This window comes from Cyprinus carpio, chromosome B12 (assembly GCF_018340385.1).
Source record: "Cyprinus carpio isolate SPL01 chromosome B12, ASM1834038v1, whole genome shotgun sequence".
Classification (NCBI taxonomy): Eukaryota; Metazoa; Chordata; class Actinopteri; order Cypriniformes; family Cyprinidae; genus Cyprinus; species Cyprinus carpio.
In genome coordinates, this window is record NC_056608.1 from 4,085,260 (window position 1) to 4,108,616 (window position 23,357).

Below are 23,357 nucleotides of genomic sequence, written 5' to 3' on the forward strand. Positions count from 1 at the left end.
GTGTCTGAACTTGTCACATGGTGTGAGGCTAACAATCTCACACTGAACATCAGCAAGACCAAGGTGCTGAGGTTGAGAGAGTGGGCAGCTATAAGTTCCTTGGTGTACACATCTCTGAGGACCTCAAGTGGACAGAGAACACAGTGAAACTAGTAAGTAAGGCCAATCAAAGAATGTACTTCCTGAGGAGATTATGAAGTTTGGCATGCTTCCACAAATACTCCATAACTTCTTCTGCAGATGCACTGTGGAGAGTGCGCTAACTTGCTGCACTGCTGTGTGGTTTGGCAACAGCACAACACATGACAGAAAGTCATTACAGAGGGTGATAAAGCTGGCCCGGAAAATCACAGGGACAGATCTCCCCTAACTGAAGGTCATCTACAATAGAAGGATCTGCAAATGGGATTGCAACATAATCAAGGACACCACTCATCCATCCACAATTTCTTCACCTTAATGAAGTCTGGCAAGCGGTACAGGAGCACTGTGACCAGAACATCCAGACTCCAGAACAGTTTATATCCCCAGGCCATTAGACTGATAAATAGTCAAAACCCACTGCCACTTCCACCTGTATCATCAGGGTAAATTCAGCCTGTTCAAAAGCAATCTGCACTTTGCCTGCTGGACCATCATAAACACATAACACATATGACTGATAATCATGGGCAATTTAAACACTAGACACTGACACATTTTCAACATTTACAAGCAAAATGAATGCTCCTGAGCATAAAATTTCAACTGTCCCAGATACTTATATGAATAGTTACACAATGGAATCATTTTAATTGTTTATCTTTAATAAATTTGCAAAGACGTTAAAAAGCTGTTATTTGCTTTGTCATTATGGTGTATGGAGAAAAAAAAAGTACTTGGGAAAAAGTACTTTAAAGCAGTTTAACATAAGGCTGCAACATAAAACGTGATAAAAAGGGGGTTTGAATACTTTTGCAAGGCACTGTATGTGTGTGTGTGTGTGTGTGTATATATATATATATATATATATAATACAACAGTATGTCTAAATAACATCAAATTCTCATTTCAGGAGGTAGTTTGACTCACTTAGCAGTCATGCGCTTTAGCCTCTCAGAGTCAGTCCCTCTTCGTTTTTTGCTCTCAAGAGCCAGAAAGTTCTCCTTCTGGAAGGTCTCCCATTTCACCAGCTTGTTAGCCTCTCTACCCTTCAACTCCAGTGCTATTATAAAAGGCAAATGCACAATTTTTACTTTACTTCACATTTCATCTTAAACAAGTCTGCTTGAACTGCAGTTCATTTCCAACTTTACCAAATCGGTGGATTTTGGTGGATGCCACTTTGCGTAAGTTTCTTTTGATTAAGAGGTTGATGTGGGATAGGATGATGAATGGTGGAGCGAGAGTTGGACGGGAATGATACTCCACTATCAGATTATACCGCTGAAACTTCCAGTATGTGTCGCTGCGCTCCTGAACCTTAGAGAAGGTGTAGCTACAGAAACAGACACAAAGAGAACAGAAATACATGGATGGATGTATAATTTGATGGCTACATATAGCAGATGGATGACTAGACAAACAAATACCTGAATGTGGCGATGAGGAGGTTGACTAGTAGGATGTTGGTGACTAGCAGGAATATGACCAGCAATATGACCACAAGCCAGTTGTGGCTGGTGTCTCTACATGGCTCTTTGCCTTCATTAATCAGTGTCAGATTATCTGTGCAGTCTCTATCCCAATACTTGCCAGCAACACACACAGATACAATATAGTCAATGGATGTTAACAGAAAGTTGTGAAATATTATTAGTTGACAATTTAAAGGAATAGTTCAGCCTAAAACGAAACTTTGTTGAAAAATTACTCATCCTCAAGCCAAACAAAATTAACATCACTTTCTCTCCAAATAATACTCTGCAGTGAATGGTTGCGGCCAGAATAAAAGCCTGAACAGCTGATAAAAATATAGCGTGCCTTCAGAATTGTTTATTTTTTTGTTTATTTCAAACATGCAGCTTTTTGCTTCACAAGATGTTAACTGATGGACTGGAGTAGTGTGGCTTACTTGGTTAAAGGGGTCATATGATGTTGCTAATTATTTTGTTTATTGGGTGTAATGAAATGTTGTTTATGCGGTTTAAGGTTCGAAAAACACATTATTTTCCACATACTGTACATTATTGTTTCTCCTCTATGCCCCGCCTTTCTGAAACACGTCATGTAAACATAAACAGCATCTCCACAACATAACGCTGGCGGCAACAGCGAGAATCAAAGTTACGCCTTCTTTCCTTGTGTGAACATTTGGGCAGCGCTATGAAAATCTTCCCACATAAACACTTATTAACATTATCTTGGTAACACTTTAAAATAATGGTCCATTCTTAAAAAATACCAAACCATCAATAAAAATATATCTTTGGGTTTGAGACTTTAGTCTTTGCAACTTTAGGGATCTTATCTATACGAACAGCTTGTAACACTCCAAAGTGAAAGGAAAACTTGAAATTACATCATATGACCCCTTTAATATTGTAATATTTTTATCAGCTGCTTGGACTCTCATTCTGATGGCAATCGATCCTCTCATTCACTGCAGAGGATCGATTGGATCCATTCTCCAAACCTGTTTAAGTAAAGAAACAAACTCATCTACATTTTGGGTCAGCACGTTTTCAGTAAATTTTCATTTTTTGGTGAACTATTCCTGTAAGTGTAAATCAGAAGTGAACATACTGTCTATTTCTTCCACAGGAATCTGTCCAAATATATGCAAATATGGTCTGTACAAGACTCGTCGAAACGCTCTATCAGGGCTTGGGTCGTATTGGTATAATAGAGCTTGATTGGCCACTCCATATGCACTCAGCCAAACCGCCAGGAAGAATAAGAAGAAGAACGCATCCTTTATCTGTGGTTCATTCATAAGAAATAAAAAACAGGAGTGAGATGTGAAAGGTCTCCAACTGTTTTAATTTTTGTTTAAATTTAATTTTTATGCTTTTTTTTTTTTTTTAATCTGTAAACTGTTGACACAATGGGATTTTAGTGGTATAGAAGTCTTTTAGGCTTGGAGGGCTTTTAAAAGCATGAAATTAATCTATATTTTTCAGGATGGTTACTTGGAAATAGGACTGCACGATTATGACAAAAATCATAATTGTCGATTATTCCCTTGAAATTGTAATTGCGATTATCAGAATTTACATTGAATGATGTTTATACCATTGTTGGATGCAACTGCATGTCGTATTTTTATATGAAATTAAACAAGATGAAACACTAACTTAAAAAACCTTTAGTGCTTTTCTATAGTATTAAGCCTCAAATGTCAACTATACATCGAAATGGTTTCTTCTTTAAATTATAAAAAAGTACAAATATCAGTGGTATTATAATGTTATACTAAAACTAAAGTTAAAATAATGGGAAAAACCCTTAAGATAATGTAGAAAGAAAAAACGCATCTTAAACACGCAGAATAACATGAGTGGATTTTGAACGATTAATTGCCGCTTTGAATGATTATGTAATTGTGGCATCCATAATTAATCGTGATTAGAAATTTGATTAATCGTGCAGCCCTACTTGGAAAGGTCTTAATTTTATGGTAATGCATTGCATTTAAAATGATTTTTGGTTGACGGCATCTATAGAGCTTTATTATCACTTTGATAACCTCTCTGATTGTCTCACCATTTTGCCAAGTATGATGATTTTGGGACCCAGCTGTCTGTGAATGGCAAAAATGTGGATGAGTCGGAGCGTGAAGACCATGTAGTCCATACATAGTATACCACGTCCTGTGTTGAATGACCAACTGAACATCCTGAGAAGGACATAAAAGTACACACGTATATAGTTGCAGCATCATTACTCCAGTCTTCAGTGTCATGTGATCCTTCAGAAATCATTCTAATATACTGATTTGCTGCTCACAAAATGTTTCTTATCCTCAACGATGCTAAATATTTTTGTTGACTTTCAAGCATTACCTGCAGCACAGTCCAGCGATAAAGAGGGAGATGGCAAGAACATCAAACTTATTCCAAACATCCTGAACATACAGCATCAATCTCTGACAAAACTTCTTACTGCCCACAATGAATGTCTGGGAGAGAAAGAGAACAAAGAGAATGAATCATCATACTTGACTGAAAATTCTTTCTTTGTATCACTTGTTTGATATATTGTACAGGAAAACCAGGAAGTGATTTGAGAAATGCAGCTTCTACCTCTCGAATCTCCTCGCAGACGATCGTGAACACCCAGAAATACAGCACATACTCAGAAACGGCAGGGCCTTCAGGCGGAGGCGGCTTGAAGTCGACCAATAGCACGTAGGCGTACAGAAACAGGAAGAGGAAGTACGTCACAACGTTGCCGATGAATGAAGTGACAGGGGCGTACCAGAACTGCTTCCAGCGGGAAACCCAAAACGGTTGCTTCTTGGGTTGGAAATTTGTAGCAGTACCTGCACAGGAAGTTGAAACAGGGAAGTCAATAAGAGAGACCTATTTCTTCCAAACTGATCAAGAACGAGAAAAAAAATCATTCCGGTGGGTTTTAAAATAAAAAAGCAGACCTTTTGTTAGTCGCCTGATGTTATTTGAGTCCTCGTGATCGCCTTCACTGCTAAATATTGTATGAAGATAATGGATAAAGACATGTTTGTCTACAGAGATCTTATATTTATGCATGTATCAAATAAAACCCAATTTACCTGTGTTTGATGTCAGCGAAGGAGAAGACAGTCTCTCCGTAATTACAGTCTGTTGCTGAAGGTGGAGGTGCCATCCCTGATTTCACTTCTGCATTCTCTGCTTTCCTGTAAAGAAGATATCTCAGTCATTCTTACAATGCAGTACACAAGTAGGTTATATTTCTATTAAGACATTAAGACAAATATTAGTTCATAATTTAACTATTAGGTAATAGTTCTAATCTATTAAGACATTTTACATATGCTACTTTTTTTTGTAATTAAAAGTCAGTTTATCCCTTACTGTACTGTTAAAAACACATAAAAACAAATTAGTTCATAAAACTGAAAAACAAAGTTCATTTAAATGTTTAACTTTGTTTGTTCAAAATGTCTTCCCACAACACAACAAAAACAGTCAAGTACATCTTTTTTATTATTTTATTTTATTTCTATTTTTCGGAATGTCAAGAAGTTTGTATACTTCTGTTTGGGTAAATTTGTGCAAATATTAGCAATAGATTTAATGAATTCTGTTATGATTTGTAGCATTAGTTGATGTGTATCGTCTTCTATCCTGTCCTATAAAACTTACCAAATTGGCATGATGATATATTTATTTATATTTATATATATATATATATATATATATATAGTATGAAGTTTTTTATATTTTAATAGTTTTTTACCTCTCAATGAGTTAAACAGGCCATAATGGTAAATGTAAAAAAGTGAAACATAGTGATAATGTAAGGAAAGATGCAAGGAAACTGAGGAAACTGACATTACTTATGTACTGACTTGAAATTGATGAGGTTGGTGTAGATGAGAGGAGGAATGATCATCGTCAGTGCGAGTTTCCAGAGCTCTGTTCCTCTTTCCATGTCACCCCACCAGATCTGAGACAGCAGGGACTAAAAAAGGAGACTGTTTCAGAAAAACGCTCACCTTATTTTAAACGAAACAATGACTAACTACATGCCGACAGACCTGTACTCCATCATGGCTGAAGAAATAACGGGCGTCAGCAGCCATGGCCATCTTCAGACAGGTGGCATCACCCCACAGTTTAGACTTGCGGATCAGCAGCTTGTAGGAATAATTTGCTTTGGTTTGGTAGCACGTGCTAAACACATCTGTCAAAACAATTGTAGTGGAGAGAAGCTTAAACTTTCTTTTACCACTGGTTTTATAAGATACCAATAGCACATGTCCTACCATGAGCCATACACTCAAATTTTGTGGCCAACTCCTTCATGGGGACCTTAGCATCTGTCTCAGTCTCCAGTTTAGACAGCTCCCTCAGTATTTTGCATCCTCCCAGAGCCGTCAGAACCGACTCACCACACTGAGAGAGAAGAGTGGCACAGATGAGTGTGATGCTGTGAGAACATCTCCATCTGAGAACAAATTATCTAATAAATCACAATAAACTCGTAATAATAAAGGTTCCAAAAGGGCTGTTTTCGTGTGTGTGTTAGTGATGCAATAAGACACTTTTAAATATTAATAAATCTAAAGAACCTTTTCCACAATAACGAACGTTTTGCACAGTGAAAAAGGTTCCATAAATGTTAAAGGTTCTTCATGAAACCATAAATAACAATAAAGAGATTATTTTTAAGAGAGTATGCAGGGATGCACGGATATTATAATTCACAACTTCATATAAATGTCTAAAAAACAAATTAATATTATATATATATATATATATATATATATATATATATATATATATATATATATATACACACACACACACATAATTTTTTTCTTGTACTATTTTGTATAACACTAAAAACTAAAATCAATCATATTAAATGCTGAAAGTGAATTTATGCATTAATATCATAACATCAAGTCAAATTTATTTGTATAAAGCTTTTTCATAATACACATTTTCAAAGCAACAATCCATAAAACCATACTCAACTCATACAATAAATAACATCCTAATGCTTTATAGTCGTATTTATCAGATTAGAGCTGTGCTATTATATAGTTACTTGATATATAATGCAGGTATACTGTATGTATGCAGATGAAGGTGTACATGTGTATCTAACTTTATATAACATTTAATTTTAAAACAAACAGTTTCGTTTTCATCACAAAACATGATGTTTTATTAGGTTTTATAAGGTTCGAGAGGAGCATGATCAGATAATCAACCAGCTTGGCACAGGTGTAACTCATTTAGTTAATCAACCTAACTAGCACAATATATATATATATATATATCAATTTCTCATGAATGCAATTAACAAATAAACAAATAAAAACACACTCACCTAAAGGATTATTAGGAACACCTGTTCAATTTCTCATAAATGCAATTATCTAATCAACCAATCACATGGCAGTTGCTTCAGTGCATTTAGGGGTGTGGTCCTGGTCAAGACAATCTCCTGAACTCCAAACTGAATGTCAGAATGTCACGCACAACCATTTCTAGGGTTTACAAAGAATGGTGTGAAAAGGGAAAAACATCCAGTATGCGGCAGTCCTGTGGGCAAAAATGCCTTGTTGAATCTAGGTCAGAAGAGAATGGGCCGACTGATTCAAGCTGATAGAAGAGCAACTTTGACTGAAATAACCACTCGTTACAACCGAGGTATGCAGCAAAGCATTTGTGAAGCCACAACACGCAAAACCTTGAGGCGGATGTGCTACAACAACAGAAGACCCCACCGGGTACCACTCATCTCCACTACAAATAGGAAAAAGAGGCTACAATTTGCACGAGCTCACCAAAATTGGACAGTTGGAGACTGGAAAAAAAATGTTGCCTGGTCTGATGAGTCTCGATTTCTGTTGAGACATTCAGATGGTAGAGTCAGAATTTGGTGTAAACAGAATGATAACATGGATCCATCATGCCTTGTTACCACTGTGCAGGCTGGTGGTGGTGGTGTAATGGTGTGGGGGATGTTTTCTTGGCACACTTTAGGCCCCTTAGTGCCAATTGGGCATCGTTTCTGACCATGTCCATCCCTTTATGACCACCATGTACCCATCCTCTGATGGCTACTTCCAGCAGGATAATGCACCATGTCACAAAGCTCGAATCATTTCAAATTGGTTTCTTGAACATGACAATGAGTTCACTGTACTAAAATGCCCCCCACAGTCACCAGATCTCAACCCAATAGAGCATCTATGGGATGTGGTGGAACGGGACCTTCGTGCCCTGGAAGTGCATCCCACAAATCTCCATCAACTGCAAGATGCTATCCTATCAATATGCGCCAACATTTCTAAAGAATGCTTTCAGAACCTTGTTGAATCAATGCCACGTAGAATTAAGGCAGTTCTGAAGGCGAAAGGGGGTCAAACACAGTATTAGTATGGTGTTCCTAATAATCCTTTAGGTGAGTGTATATACACACACACTGAACAAAATTATAAATGCAACACTTTTGTTTTTGCCCCCATGTTTCATGAGCTGAACTCAAAGATCTAAGACTTTTTCTGTGTAAACAAAAGGCCTATTTCTCTAAAATATTGTTCACAAATCTGTCTAAATCTGTGCACTTCTCCTTTGCCGAGATAATCCATCCACCTCACAGGTGTGGCATATCAAGATGCTGATTAGACAGCATGATTATTGCATAGGTGTGCCTTAGGCTGGCCACAATAAAATGTCACACAGCACAATGCCACAGATGTTGCAAGTTTTGAGGGAGCGTGCAATTGGCATGCTGACTGCAGGAATGTCCACCAGAGCTGTTGCCCATGAATTGAATGTTCATTTCTCTACCATAAGCCCTCTTCAAAGTCATTTCCGAGAATTTGGCAGTACATCCAACCGGCCTCACAACTGCAGACCACGTGTAACCACACCAGCCCAGGACCTCCACATCCAGAATCTTCACCTCCAAGATCATCTGAGACCAGCCACCCAGACAGCTGCTGCAACAATCAGTTTACATAACCAAAGAATTTCTGCACAAACTGTCAGAAACGGTCTCCTGGAAGCTCATCTGCATGCTCGTCATTCTCATCGGGGTCTCGACCTGACTGCAGTTCGTCGTTGTAACCGACTTGAGTGGGCAAATGCTCACATTCGATGGCGTCTGGCACTTTGGAGAGGTGTTCTCTTCACGGATGAATCCCTGATTTCAAGATTCAAGATTTTATTTCTCACGTACAAGTTATATGACATACAACAAGCAGTGAAATGTAGGTCTGGCATACTCTTTTCAGACTGTGCAAAAAAAAAATAAGAGAAAATTAAATACAAATAATGAAATATCCTAAAAAATAAGGAGAAGAAATAAAATAAAAATAAGAATAAAAAAAAACAAAAAAATAAAAATAATAAAAAAATAAAAAAAAAAAAAAAAAAAAAAATCAAACAAAAAGATAATTAAATACAAATAATGAAATATACACAATATATTAAACTACTACACAGATGCTGTGTAGCGATGCTACAAGAACTGCTATACAGATGATGTGCAGAGATGTAAACAATGTGCAGATGAGTTGCATAGTTAGGTGTCATAAAAAAGTGCAGTTTGCAGAGAGTTATTGGGTACACTACCAGAGTCTGTAAAGTGTATTGTGTTTAATGTCCATGGTTTAGTAGTCTGATAGCATGAGGGAAGAAACTCCTCCTGAGCCTCTCCGTTTTTGCCTTCAGACTCCTGAAGCGTCTGTACTGTTCACTGTACAGGGCAGATGGCACACAGCGTGTATGGTGTCGTGTGGGTCGTGTGGGTGAGCGGTTTGCTGATGTCGACGTTGTGGATCAAGTGGCCCATGGTGGCGGTGGGGTTATGGTATGGGCAGGTGTACGTTATGGACAACGAACACAGGTGCATTTTATTGATGGCATTTTGAATGAACAAAGATACCGTGAAGAGATCTTGAGGCCCATTGTTGTGCCATTTATCCAAGACCTACACCTCATGTTGCAGCATGATAATGCACGGCCCCATGTTGCAAGGATCTGTACACAGTTCCTGGAAGCTGAAAACATGGCCAGCATACTCACCGGACATGTCACCCATTGAGCATGTTTGGGATGCTCTGGATCGGTGTATACGACAGCGTGTTCCAGTTCCTGGCAATATCCAGCAACTTTGGGCAGCCATTGAAGAGGAGTGGACCAAGATTCCACAGGCAACAAACAACAACCTGATCAACTCTATGTGAAGGAGATGTGTTGCACTGCGTGAGGCAAATGGTGGTCACACCCCCCGGACACCCCAATACAGTAAAACTGCACATTTTAGAGTGGCCTTTTATTGAGACCAGCCTAAGGCACACCTGTGCAATAATCATGCTGTCTAATCAGCATCTTGATATGCCACACCTGTGAGGTGGATGGATTATCTCAGCAAAGGAGAAGTGCTCACCAACACAGATTTAGACAGATTTGTGAAATAGGGGCAAAAACAAAAGTGTTGCACTTATAATTTTGTTCAATATATATATATATGCTCCTGTAGCTCAAGTGGTAGAGCATTGCGTTACGAAGCGCAAGGTTGGGGGTTCGATTCCCCGGGAACACATGATAGGTAAAAATTGATAGCCTGAATGCACTGTAAGTCGCTTTGGATAAAAGCGTCTGCTAAATGCATAAATTTAATTTAATTTTAATTTAATATATATATACACATATACATATACATATATATATATATATATATATATATATATATACACATATACATATATATATATATATATATATATACACATATACATATCACATATACTATATATATATATATATATATATATATATATATATATATATATATATACACATATACATATACACACACACAGCCTACCCCTTATCCTACGACTGTTTTCCGGCATCCCTCCTCCATCAACTCCTCACTCTTAATCTATTCTCATCTGTTACTAGAGATAGTGGGAGTTCTCTGGCTTCAGGCTATATTCCAGGCACGGAGCCCTCCCCCAAGAACAGCACGCCAAAATATGCGTATTATTTGCTCTATCAGATTATATGTAACAGTGAACTCGTGGATCATTTTATGTGAGTAAACTGTATGTAAGCGGATAAAGTTAGATATAATATGTATCCAACTTTATATATAGAGCTTGCAACAATACAGTTTACATTGAGCAACGATATAGACAATCACACAGGCGCAATGTATGGAAAATTTACATTTATTTATATCTTACAATTATTAAATTACTTTTATTTACTTGAAGGTTAACTTTAAGTGAGTGTTCAAACGTAATCAAAATATAAAAACGGGAAATTAACATGATCAATTAATTAGCCAATATCAACCGATATAAACTATATATTGCGCATCCCTAACAATATCACAATTACTACAGCAGCTCATCAGAAGCAAGTTACCATTTCCCAGCAGAAGATTGCCATTTCACCACGGTTCTGCAGCACCGCCCAGAGGAAGAGACATAACCACGGATGCTTGCACATGACTTGCTGATAAGAGCAGTCCTCCTTCAGGGTCTTGCATACCTTCTAAAGGGCGGTATTCAAAGACAATGCCACTTCATTTTTAGGTACTGAGCAGACAGTGCAAAAAATTCATTTTCAAATTATACAGAACTAAAGTGAGGTCTGGTACCTTCAAAGCTTTCCTTCTGGTAGATGCTGCGTCCACTTTGAGCAAATGCCTATAGAAGGGCGGGCACACCTCTCCCAAAAGATTCTCCAGCAGCAGACTCACCTATAGTAGGATGAAAAATCTGTGACATTTACAACAGCACATATTCACTCACGGTTGTCGGTCACACGACTGGTGCACAAAACATCCACAGAACCAGGACTGTGCACAAACATTTTGAGGGGCAGTGGCCCAAACCAAAAATAAGGGGCACTAAGGGGATGGGTGCTTGTTAATACATGGCTGTGGCTAGAGTTGGGTAGATTTCTTATAAATTGTAACCCGTTACCGATTTCAAATTACAGTACATGACAAAAATCCATTACATTACGCACAGATATATCCGCACCTGTACGATCGCTTGTGGAGAGACTTTAAAGATTCAGAAGAAAGCATTTAATTCCTAGAAAAAAAAATGCAACAAAGCTTGGTACAGACGACCCGGAGTTATGCAAAAAGCGACTTAGAGAAACATCAGATGCAAGTTTTCCAAAGTCATGAAAAGAATGAAAGGAAAGAGTAAAGATAAAAGGTAGCAGGTACCAAATACATGTGTTCCAAATACTGCTGCTGCTGCTGTTGTTCTTTCAATAAGTTAATTTAAAAGGTATATAATTAATGAAATGTCACAGGAACATACAATAATAAACTTTTGTTTTTATCAAATCATGACATACATAAAATATAAAAAGGTGTAATAATTTATCCAGTTTAATAAAATAAATAAAAACACTAATAAAAATGAAGTAACAAACTGACTCCAATATTTTTTTCCACATCATGCTAAAGTTTTCAGAGTCAGACTATGAGCCATTCACACTTAAAGGACTGATTGTGGAAATAGAAAGGTTCTTTTATATTGCAAACTTGACTTTGCTAATCATTATTCTTTTGTCTATAATCTGACCATCAGTACCCGTCTCACACCTAGATACACCATCATTGTATCTTTATTGTGTTTAGGGCATACGCGTGAGTGTCGCGAGCCATGTTTACATTAATCTACACTCCGCCTCCAGCAGCGTGGGGGTGTTGGAAAGTTAGGAAACAGTCTACCATTGCTCAGCCTTTTCAAACTTCTTTTTGCCCCCAAACGAAGAACAAAAAGGAACTTTATTTGAAGTATATCAGGGCCTTGGGCACGGTCTGTGTAACCGTGCCATTTTCTTTTACAGAATTGCTGAGTGACCACCCCTTTAAAGTAAATATATTAGGTGAAAGATGACAAAAAGTTTGAGAATGTCCGCAAATAAGAAATAATGAGAATTTGTGAATTTAATTTGTGAGTTTGAAAGACAAAAGCCTTTCAATAATACATAATACATGGTTAAATAACCTACTGAGTGATAATTCAAATAAAAATTAATGTGTTCATCAGTAGTTGAATCAATGCAATGTTGAAACATTTCTTAAACCTGAAATAATTTTAGTCGCCACCTGAATAATGACTGATCTGTGTAAATGTCCACAAAACTGGAAGACTTTCTGAGTCTAAAAAAGCGGTACACTTATTTTAGAAAGGAACATTTAAAAGATAAAAAAGGAATTAGAGAGAATCAAATGATGAATAATTTATTTCTATTGTGTGAATAATATGTAATCTATAAAAAAAGTAACTGTAGTCTGATTACAAGTATTTTAAAATGTAACTTACTCTAATCACAAGTACTTCATTTTTGGAAACTGATTACGTAACCAGATTACATGTAATCAGTTACTACCCAGCTGTGGCTCACTCTATGAGCCAGCTTTTTCCTCATCTTCAATGCAAGTATAAATATTAGACATTTAATTTAATATTATAAAGCATAAATCTATATTATATATGCTAATAAACAACTTGTTTGGGACATTTATATTATCTTTTTAACTATTTATAGGCCTACTATTAATATGGTTTTAATAAAATATTAGCATATACTATAAATATGAAAGTATCAAAGACAAGTGATGATAATGGGAAATATACTTAATTACAAGAACAAAAGTGTGACAAACTGCTAAATATTCTGTATGTTGGAGCTTTCAATCCATGTTTGCAATGTTGAACTGCTTTTAGCAGCCTTCCTTCGTTCTTTCTCTCTCTGTTTTTTTTTTTTTTTTGTGAAGGCATTGTTTTTTTGTTTTTGGTCTACAAAGTGTGCCAACAAATTTTATTTGTGTTGGTGTCCATCTGCCTTCCCCCACCCCCCACAATTAAAATTTTGGGGGAAAACATTCAAGGATTTTTCTCCATCTAAAGCTAGTGAAAATCCATAAACATACACCATCAAAATAATCCAAAATACACAAACAAACAGCTTCAAAATAATAAACATTACACAAAATAAAAAATAAACATATTTTGCTGACAAAAGGAACATGCAAATTCTAAAATTTAAGTGCCCTACACACTGTAAAACAGTCCAAACCAAATATGTGGGACAAGACCCATATTTGATGGCTGGGTTAATGCGGATTACTTCGAAGCTGGCTGAATATGAATTTTGGACAATCAAAAATGATCTCTATTGAGCTATGTTCACTTGCATTAGATGGAGAAAATTCTCTACAGTTTTCTTCTAAAACCTTCATTTCTCTTCAGCTGAAAAAAAGTCTTGTACACCTTAGATGGCCTGGAGGTGTAAATAATCAGGAAACTGCCTGCAGGGGGGTGTTACTATGTATTGGTGACAGACTAATTAACCTGCCAATATTTGTCCATTTCCAGATCTCACCTCATAAAGGCTGACATGGCACGTCTGACCACTGGACTCGTTTATGCGCTCTTCCAGGAAATGCTGCAGCAGCTTGCCGGCCTGAGAGGTTTTAGAGATGGAGTCGTAAAGACCCTCCAGTCGGCTGTAGGTCAGGTAGTTCACAATGTTTAGACCGTTGTCAATGAAGAGACGCACAAACTGGGGTTTATCGTTCTCCAGGGCATCAGTCATGGATTCTTCAAGATCTTCATACTGTTTATGTGAAAATATCACATAACGCATAACAGATTAGTGGACATTTATAATATGAATACAAGGAATGGTTTTGTGATTGGTCATAAATTCCTGTGCTCAAATGTATTGATCAGTCTGAAATTTGGAGAAATATGGGATGAGTTGGTTTAATAGTACCATATCCTCTCAAAAGATACACTACCATTCAAGTTTGGGGTGGAAAGATTTCTTGAAAGACATCTCTTCTGCCCACCAAGGCTGCATTTATTTGATGAGAAATACAGTAAAAACAGTAATACTTCGAAATATTACTACAATTTAAAATAAGGGTTTTCTATTTGAATATAATTTAAAGTGCTGTGATGCAAAGCTGTTATGCATCGTTTTTCCAGTCTTCAGTGTCACATGATCCTTCAGAAATCTTTCTGATTTGCTGCTCAAGAAACATTATTATTAATTGTTGAAAACTTCTGCTTATTAATATTGGTGTGCTGCTTAGAATCCTGAAAACATTTCGGTTTCCACAAAAATACTTTGATTAATGGAAAGTTTAAAAGTACAAAATGAAATTGAAATGTTTTGCAACAACAAATGTCTTTACTGACATTTTGATCAATTTAATGTGTCCTTGCTGAATAAAAATATTAATTTCTTAATTATTGACCCCAACCTTTTGAACAGTAGTGTACATAAAAATGTAAAAAAAAAAAAAAAAAAAAAAAAAAAAAAAAAAAGGACATTAAATAATGTATGTGAATGACACTTTCAGTTTTGCCACTTACATTTATCAATTTGGCAGACGCTTTTATCCAAAGTGACTCTTCATTCAATGTGTACATTTAATCAGTTCATCCTGGGAATCAAACCCAAGACCTTGGCCCTTTTAGTGCCACGCTGTGCTGTTTGAACTACAGTAACACTCAACAACTTGCCTTAGTTCAGAAGCTAATTTAATATTTCTCACAATTCTCTACTGTACCTTCCAGTCGATGTTTCCACTGAACAGTTCACTCTTGGCGATGTCCACTCTGTTCCAGGTTACAGCCAGCTTCAACTCATCAACATAGGGGTTAGTAGTCACGGAAACCCGATGTTTACTCGCTAACACATACACACAGCAAAATTATGTAGATTAAAAATACATGAAATATATAAACATCAAAGTACACTGTAGACAGAAAAGGTTAGAAGTTAAAGTGCCACAAACACTGCAATAACCAGTTTAAATCTACCTTGAACAAGCACTTTAAGCATCACAGTGTCAAAATCATCCGCTCCTTCTGCGTGATAAATGGAGATGAGGTCTTTGTTCTGGTAGATGCTTAAAACCTTTCAGGAGCCAGCCAAGCAGCAAGAAAAAAAAACAGTGCTTAAAAAACGTGCCTGTGACATTTCAACTTAACCAGAGGTCCAACTAAAAATTGTGACTGTTTTTTGCTTTTCAGGTGAATTAAACACATAAGAGAATGAAAAAAAGCAAAATATTAAATATCATAGCTTATAATTTACAGAGTAATCCACTATTTTGTAGAGGGGGTTCAAAATGACAATTTTGACATGACATTTAGAGCCAAATTACAGAGGGGATGACTTTAGAAAGATGACAGCATCATTTTATCTTAATACAGTGATTGGCTTATACAGTGATTGAAAACAGAAGTTTGAAACAAAGTTTGTCGTTCAACGTTATTTATGTTTGACTAAGTAGAGAGTGTGACATTTACCTTATCAACAAGCTTGTCCATGTCTTGCTCTGAAGGAAAGTGGTTCTTTACTTTCGTGGTTATACGATCTCTAAGCACCATGTTGGGAGACCTTTCCTCCTCCTCTGCTCCTCCAAACGCAGACATCAGATCAGATTGCACATTCTCCACAATGTCGCTCACAAGATTAGCAAGCCCACCCGAACCAGCCAGGACCAACCAGGGCATTGAATTCTTCAGAGCGATTTCTAATGCCTGAGATGAAGAAACATGGTAAGAGAACAATTAAAGGGGTAGTTTGCTCAAAAATGAAAAATGGCTGTTCATTTACTCGCCCTCAGTCCAAAATATAGGTGACTTTTTTTTCTTCGGTAGAACAGTAAATAATCTTCTTAGCTGAAACCATGGTCCTTGGTGATTCATAAAAGACAAGTTAGAGGCTACCAGCACTTGAGAGTCAAAAAAGCATACACAGACAAGACAAAATTGATACCTGTGACTCCTGACAATATATTTTGAGGTATTATGAAACAAAACAATTGGTCTGTGCAAGAAGCTCAACATTATTTATGAAATTATTATCTGTAATCCACAGCTTCAGGACTATGATTCTTTTCCCCAAACTGGTTCACGCAATGATGACACATACACAGATATATTACTAAAGGACCCAATAATGATATTAAACTTTAATGTTTTACATGGCTAAAATATGAAGTGTAAAACTTAATCAGCTCATCATTTTAAAAACATAAAGAGAGAAAAAAAGAAAAAAAAAGTATTTCGCCCCTTCATTCAAGTACTCATTTCGAGTCGAAGTGACTGTCAGGCAGATCTTGTAGATCTGTGCTGCTCGAGTCGCGAATTGTTTCAGATGATTTAGACCCCATTTACACTGCATGGTTCAAGTGACCCAATTCCGATTTTTCCTCTCATGTGGCACAGATCGGATATGACCGGTGAACATGTAAGCAGGAAAAAACCGCATGGATTCCGATTTTCTCAAATCGGATTCAGGCCTCATTCATATGTGGTAATAAATCGGATATGAATCGGATACGTGCATTTGCGTGTGCCATGTAAGCAGACAAATCAGATATTCCCCAGTAAATGCGAGTCGTACGTCATTAAAAAAGTGACGTCAACTCAGGTGGACACTACCAACTGAGATCACATGACTTATTATAGGCGCGATGGAGGACGAAGAACACACAGTGGAGCAATGTTATATTATATATATATATAATATATTATATTTCAAAATATTGTGGAAAGCAAAACACTGTATAATTTTATTTGCATCTGCATCCATTATATTTCGTGCTGTTTTACTTCCTTTTCTGGGTCAGAACGTCTACGTTTGGTAGTTTCAGCAGTGTATGATGTAAATGCAAAAATCGGATACGGGTCACTTTTAAAAGATGATGTAAGCGGCTCATCAAAAAAATCGGATATAGTCAGAAAATTGAATTTGGGCATCAAGATCAGAGTGTAAATGCAGCCTTAGTCTGATTTGATGAACTGGTGTTTGCTAGATAACAGTTGAGTCAGGGGATCAGCGCAATATTATACACAGAACTCTAAAGTCACGCAATAGAGTGTGAAGTGAATGAATGTAAACTTTATGAATGAAAAGAGCGCAAATTAAACTCCGCATTGCTGTTGCCTCTCTGTGCATCTCTCAGAAATCAGATCTTAGCAAGAGTAATATCAACTATAAAATAATACATCAAACACGTTCTATTATTTGTATATTTTTAAAAGGCAATGAATTAAACCTTAGGCTATGATATTAAACGAATAAATAAGCACAGCACGCTCACCAATCAAACAGTTGCACATCTCAGTCTCTCAAAAACCAAACCAGTTCTCTCTCAAGAGTAGGCTAATAATCAACTTAGATACATTTTCTACCTGGCCTACATGTTTGCATCTTTATCTTTTGCTGGTTTGCGTGGCACACGCACATTTGTTTAGTGAAGTTCAAAAAGTCTCGCTTAAAGAGTTCTGCGTAATGAAAATGTGCGCATTGAATTAATTCAGTCGAGTTCAAATGATCACTAATCGTTTGTCATGAAATCTTAATGCGTGCATGATAAATATATTTTTAGAAAATATATCAAGTAACTGTACGACGTTCCACCCGGTTTTATCCGGATGCAGATACAAATAATTTTGTGATTGTTACAGATACAAATACAGATACAAATATTGGCTGTGACATGAAATGTCATAATTATAAAGTTTTGACAATTTACATATGTAATTGTTGCATTAGGCTATGAATTAATAATCGTTTATTGATAAGAACTATTTCATGTCTTTTCATTTATAGTAGCATGAACAATGAGTAGTCAAGTAATTCGAGTATTTTTTTAAATAAGAAATCGACTAGCAGAAATCAGTAGTCGTGCAACCCCTAAAAGTCACCTACATATTGAATGGCCTGGGGGTGAGTTAATAGCAATTCTGAATTTAATAGCAAAAATAATTTTTTGGGTGAACTATCCCTTTCAGATGTAGGACAGAGGAAGTTTTGTTTAATATAATTGTAATCTGCTCACCTCCACCATGGAAACCTCTCCAGATATCAGCATATTCAGAACAGGAATGTCAATGCTTGCATTGCCTGCTGAAATGACATATTTAAGCAACCGCAGTGAGTATGAAATCCTTGTTGTTTTCAGAGATCTCACCATAAAATACATAAAACACATAATACGTTTATACATATTAAATGTTATTAATAAATTCATTTCATTGACTATGGATAATATTTCATTTGATAAGCTTTGTTGCCTTTATACTTAAAGCTTTGTCTTCTCTTGCAATAGCTCAAAATGTCCTTTAGGTGGCCAAAACCTCTCCCTTGCTAAACCAATGTTTGCTGGTTAGTCTGTTCAGTGAAATAACTGCAATGAATCCAAGCAATGTAAAGTCAACTCCACATCAGTCATATTCTATTAAACACAAGTGTATCATGAACATTTCTGGATCCTGCATAAGAAGAGCACAGTGCCATTCTGTTTAATTTTGTACCTGGGCGCTGACGTGAAATGTAATCCTCCAGACGGCCTCTGAAACCAACCTCCCCACCTTTACGTCCTTCGGTCCCATCGTCCACCAAAAGGAAAGCCTTGTAGTTATTATCCAGAGAGCAGGTGCCACGTGAAGTGCTATGGACAAAATACTTAGCGGGGAAACTTCCCTAAGAGAAAGAGAAAGACACTGTTTTTCTGAAAGACTGTGAACCATTGCAAAATGCAATGTGCAGTGCTAGTTTATCTACAAATTGGGGTATGATTTTTGCTCTCAAGTGAACAGTTTGTCATTTTAATGGCTTTTTTGGAATGGAATACTAACAAACTACTCTTACTATTTCTGAAGTACATAGCATGTCTGCTCTAAGCAGTATGCTATGGAAGCTTGTTTTTGCCACAATTCTGACTTTTTCCATTCACTATTATAAGTTAAAAACTATAGCACATCAGCAACTTTGAGAAGAAAAGTCTGAATTGTGAGATAAAAAGTTGCAAATACCTTTTTAAATTTTTTATTCCATATATTTACAAAACAAATGAAAGTGAAAATGGAGGTGATAAAAAAAAAAAAAAAAAAAAAAAAAAAAAAACAATCTCAGAATTACAAGTTTATGTAATGAAAAAAAAATACGGGGTACACAGTTTTTTCAGCCTGGAGATTTGGTTTGGTCCTCACACTGCACATAGTGTGATATATTAAATATAACTTTATAAAAATATTAGAATATTATTGCCCTTTATTTTATTTTTTAAATAAAATAAAAAAAAAAAAAAATACAATAACATTACATAAAATAAAAAAAAAATATTAAAAAAAAAAAAAATAAAATAAAATATATAGTAAACTTAAAAAATGTTATAGCACTTATACAGTATATCATTGCTCTTTTGTTGTTTTTGGTTGCTTCCATTGTCCTCATTTGTAAGTTGCTTTGGATAAAAGTGTCTGCTAAATGTCTAAATGTAAATGTAATCAGATAGTGGGATGAGCTCTAAAAGTCTTTTTATTTGGTAAAACGTGTTTAAACAGCTAATAATAAAATGTGACATTCTGTAGTTTTGTCTCATATTCATCTTTTAATCTTATTTGCATATGTCTTGACTACACAGCAAACAAAGCAATTTTGTCATTACTGTCCCAATACTTATGGAACACACAGTGGGTACGGAAAGTTATATATATATATATATATATATATATAAAAATACATATATATTTATATATATAGACACACAGTGGGTACGGAAAGTATTCAGACCCCCGTACATTTTTCACTCTGTTATATTGCAGCCATTTGCTAAAATCATTTAAGTTCATCCTCATTAATGTACACACAGCACCCCATATTGACAGAAAAACACGGAATTTTTGCAGATTTTTGCAGATTTATTAAAAAAGAAAAACTGAAATATCACATGGTCCTAAGTATTCAGACCCTTTGCGACACTCATTTAACTCAGGTGCTGTCCATTTCTTCTGATCATCCTTGTGATGGTTCTACACCTTCATTTGAGTCCAGCTGTGTTTGATTATACTGATTGGACTTGATTAGGAAAGCCACACACCTGTCTATATAAAACCTTACAGCTCACAGTGCATGTCAGAGCAAGTGAGAATCATGAGGTCAAAGGAACTGCCTGAAGAGCTCAGAGACTGAATTGTGGCAAGGCACAGATCTGGCCAAGGTTACAAAAAAAAATCTGCTGCACTTAAGGTTCCTAAGAGCACAGTGGCCTCCATAATCCTTAAATGGAAGATGTTTGGGATGACCAGAACCCTTCCTAGAGCTGGCCGTCCGGCCAAACTGAGCTATCGGGGGAGAAGACCCTTGGTGAGAGAGGTAAAAAAGAACCCAAAGATCACTGTGGCTGAGCTCCAGAGATGCAGTCGGGAGATGGGAGAAAGCTGTAGAAAGTCACCCATCACTGCAGCCCTCCACCAGTCGGGGCTTTATGGCAGAGTGGCCCGACAGAAGCCTCTCCTCAGTGCAAGACACAAGAAAAAACTCCTGAAGGACTCCAAGATGGTGAGAAATAAGATTCTCTGGTCTGATGAGACCGAGATATAACTTTTTGGCCTTAATTCTAAGTGGTATGTGTGGAGAAAACCAGGCACTGCTCATCACCTGTCCAATACAGTCCCAACAGTGAAGCATGGTGGTGGCAGCCAAGTACAGCGATATCCTGGACGAAAACCTTCTCCAGAGTGCTCAGGACCTCAGACTGGGCCGAAGGCTCACCTTCCAACAAGACAATGACCCTAAGCACACAGCTAAAATAACGAAGGAGTGGCTTCACAACAACACCGTGACTGTTCTTGAATGGCCCAGCCAGAGCCCTGACTTAAACCCAATTGAGCATCTCTGGAGAGACCTGAAAATGGCTGTCCACCAACGTTTACCATCCAACCTGACAGAACTGGAGAGGATCTGCAAGGAGGAATGGCAGAGGATCCCCAAATCCAGGTGTGAAAAACTTGTTGCATCTTTCCCAAAAAGACTCATGGCTGTATTAGATCAAAAGGGTGCTTCTCCTAAATACTGAGCAAAGGGTCTGAATACTTAGGACCATGTGATATTTCAGTTTTTCTTTTTTAATAAATCTGCAAAAATGTCAACAATTCTGTGTTTTTCTGTCAATATGGGGTGCTGTGTGTACATTAATGAGAAAAAAAAAAAAGTGGGGTCTGAATACTTTCCGTACCCACTGTTGTGTATATATGTGTGTGTGTATATATATGTATGTATATATGATCATACACCTCTTCATTTATGCAAAAAGAAAAATCACACTATATTTTCATTCATAAAAAATATGTACTTGTATATATTTTATACAACAATTTTGGTTCTCAACTTTGACCAAAGTTCAAATAGTGATGGTATAGAAGAATATTTATTTTCAATGTGTTCATTTGTATCAAGAGTAAAATATTTAGTGTTAAGTATGCTAGTGCTGCACCATAAGCAGAGTTACCTCAGGGTCAACAAGCTGCAGGCGATTCTGTACCATTCCCCAAGGAGCAATGCCTATAGGAACCACTTTATTTAAATTGACCGAAGACACTGCGGTGGCGTGATCTCTCACTGCCTCTCCTACACACTTGCCGATGCCTTCCTTCAGCCCTGAGGTTATGATCCACGCTCCTATACATCCAAAATTAACTTTTTTAATTGCCAGAGAAGTTCAGCCAAAGAGAAAGCACATCACACTCCTAATGATCTCCCTCCCCTGGCTCCAAGTTGTGGCCAGATTCTCATTTAAAGAACCCCATAGTAAAAATCAATGTTCTTGACATGTGTATCTGGTGTTTCTAATATGCTTGAAGACAAACCTGGCAGTGTACCAGGCTTGCTTCTTAATCTAGCTGTCCAATAAATTTGCCATTCTATATTACAAATATTATTGGTTCTTTCACAAATTGCTTTGTTCCTTGTGACTTTGGATAAAAGTGTCTGTTACATGCAAAAACTGAAATGTAAATGTAATTAAATTAAGGACATTTACTGGTCATAATAAAAATTTATTTAATTATTATATTATAAGATTTTACTGTTTATATCAATATAATTATTCTTTTTACATTGTTTTTTTTTACTATATTCACACAGATAAGAACCTGTTGAGAAACTTTCCTGACATAACCTTGACATTGATGAAATAATTAGTCCAGTTTGAATTTCTTTTGATGGCTTGCATTTAGTATAAAGATGAATGTATGATTCATATAATTGCTTGCAATGCCAGTCACTAAGTAAATTCACTGTGGTCATGTGCTTCTTTTTCTCATCATGCATTTCAGGTGACATATTCAAACAAAAAGTCACATGGTATACAAACTTCTTCACAAATAAGAGGACAAAACAACAAACAGGTTCTTAAAACAACTAACAGGTTCTTAAAACAAGCATGTCTGGAGATCTAAACCTTCTACTCCGATATCAACACTTGGTAACACCGTTGTAAAAGTAGCATAAATTAATGTAAAAATTAATGAAGAATAAATGAATAATATTATGTGAGGGGAGAATATGACACCTGTACTCTGTGCCGCTTTAACCAGCCCTTGTCTCAAGACCTCTCGCACCCAGCTCTTGACCTTTGACTTTCCTTCACCACCAACCACTGACACCACCAGGTTGGGCTGCCCCAGTTTCCAGTGTTGTCTCATGATATCAAAAACCACAGAAGGATCTGTGGTGCTGGAGAGACGCAAGAACTGGAATAAAAAGAAGGATTAACATTAAAACAGGAATCAAAGAGTAAAAACAACTATAAGTTTTGTACTGTAACGTTTCTTCCACTATAGACAATTTTTATGTCGTAGGGATTGATTTTTATTAAAATTATTTGTTATATAAAAGTTA

The 23,357-nt window shown here is 36.6% G+C and overlaps 1 pseudogene; it reads right to left on the reverse strand.

The window, feature by feature from the left end:
• LOC109091872 overlaps positions 1–23,357 on the reverse strand; it is a 57,382-nt pseudogene that overhangs the window by 24,950 nt on the left and 9,075 nt on the right.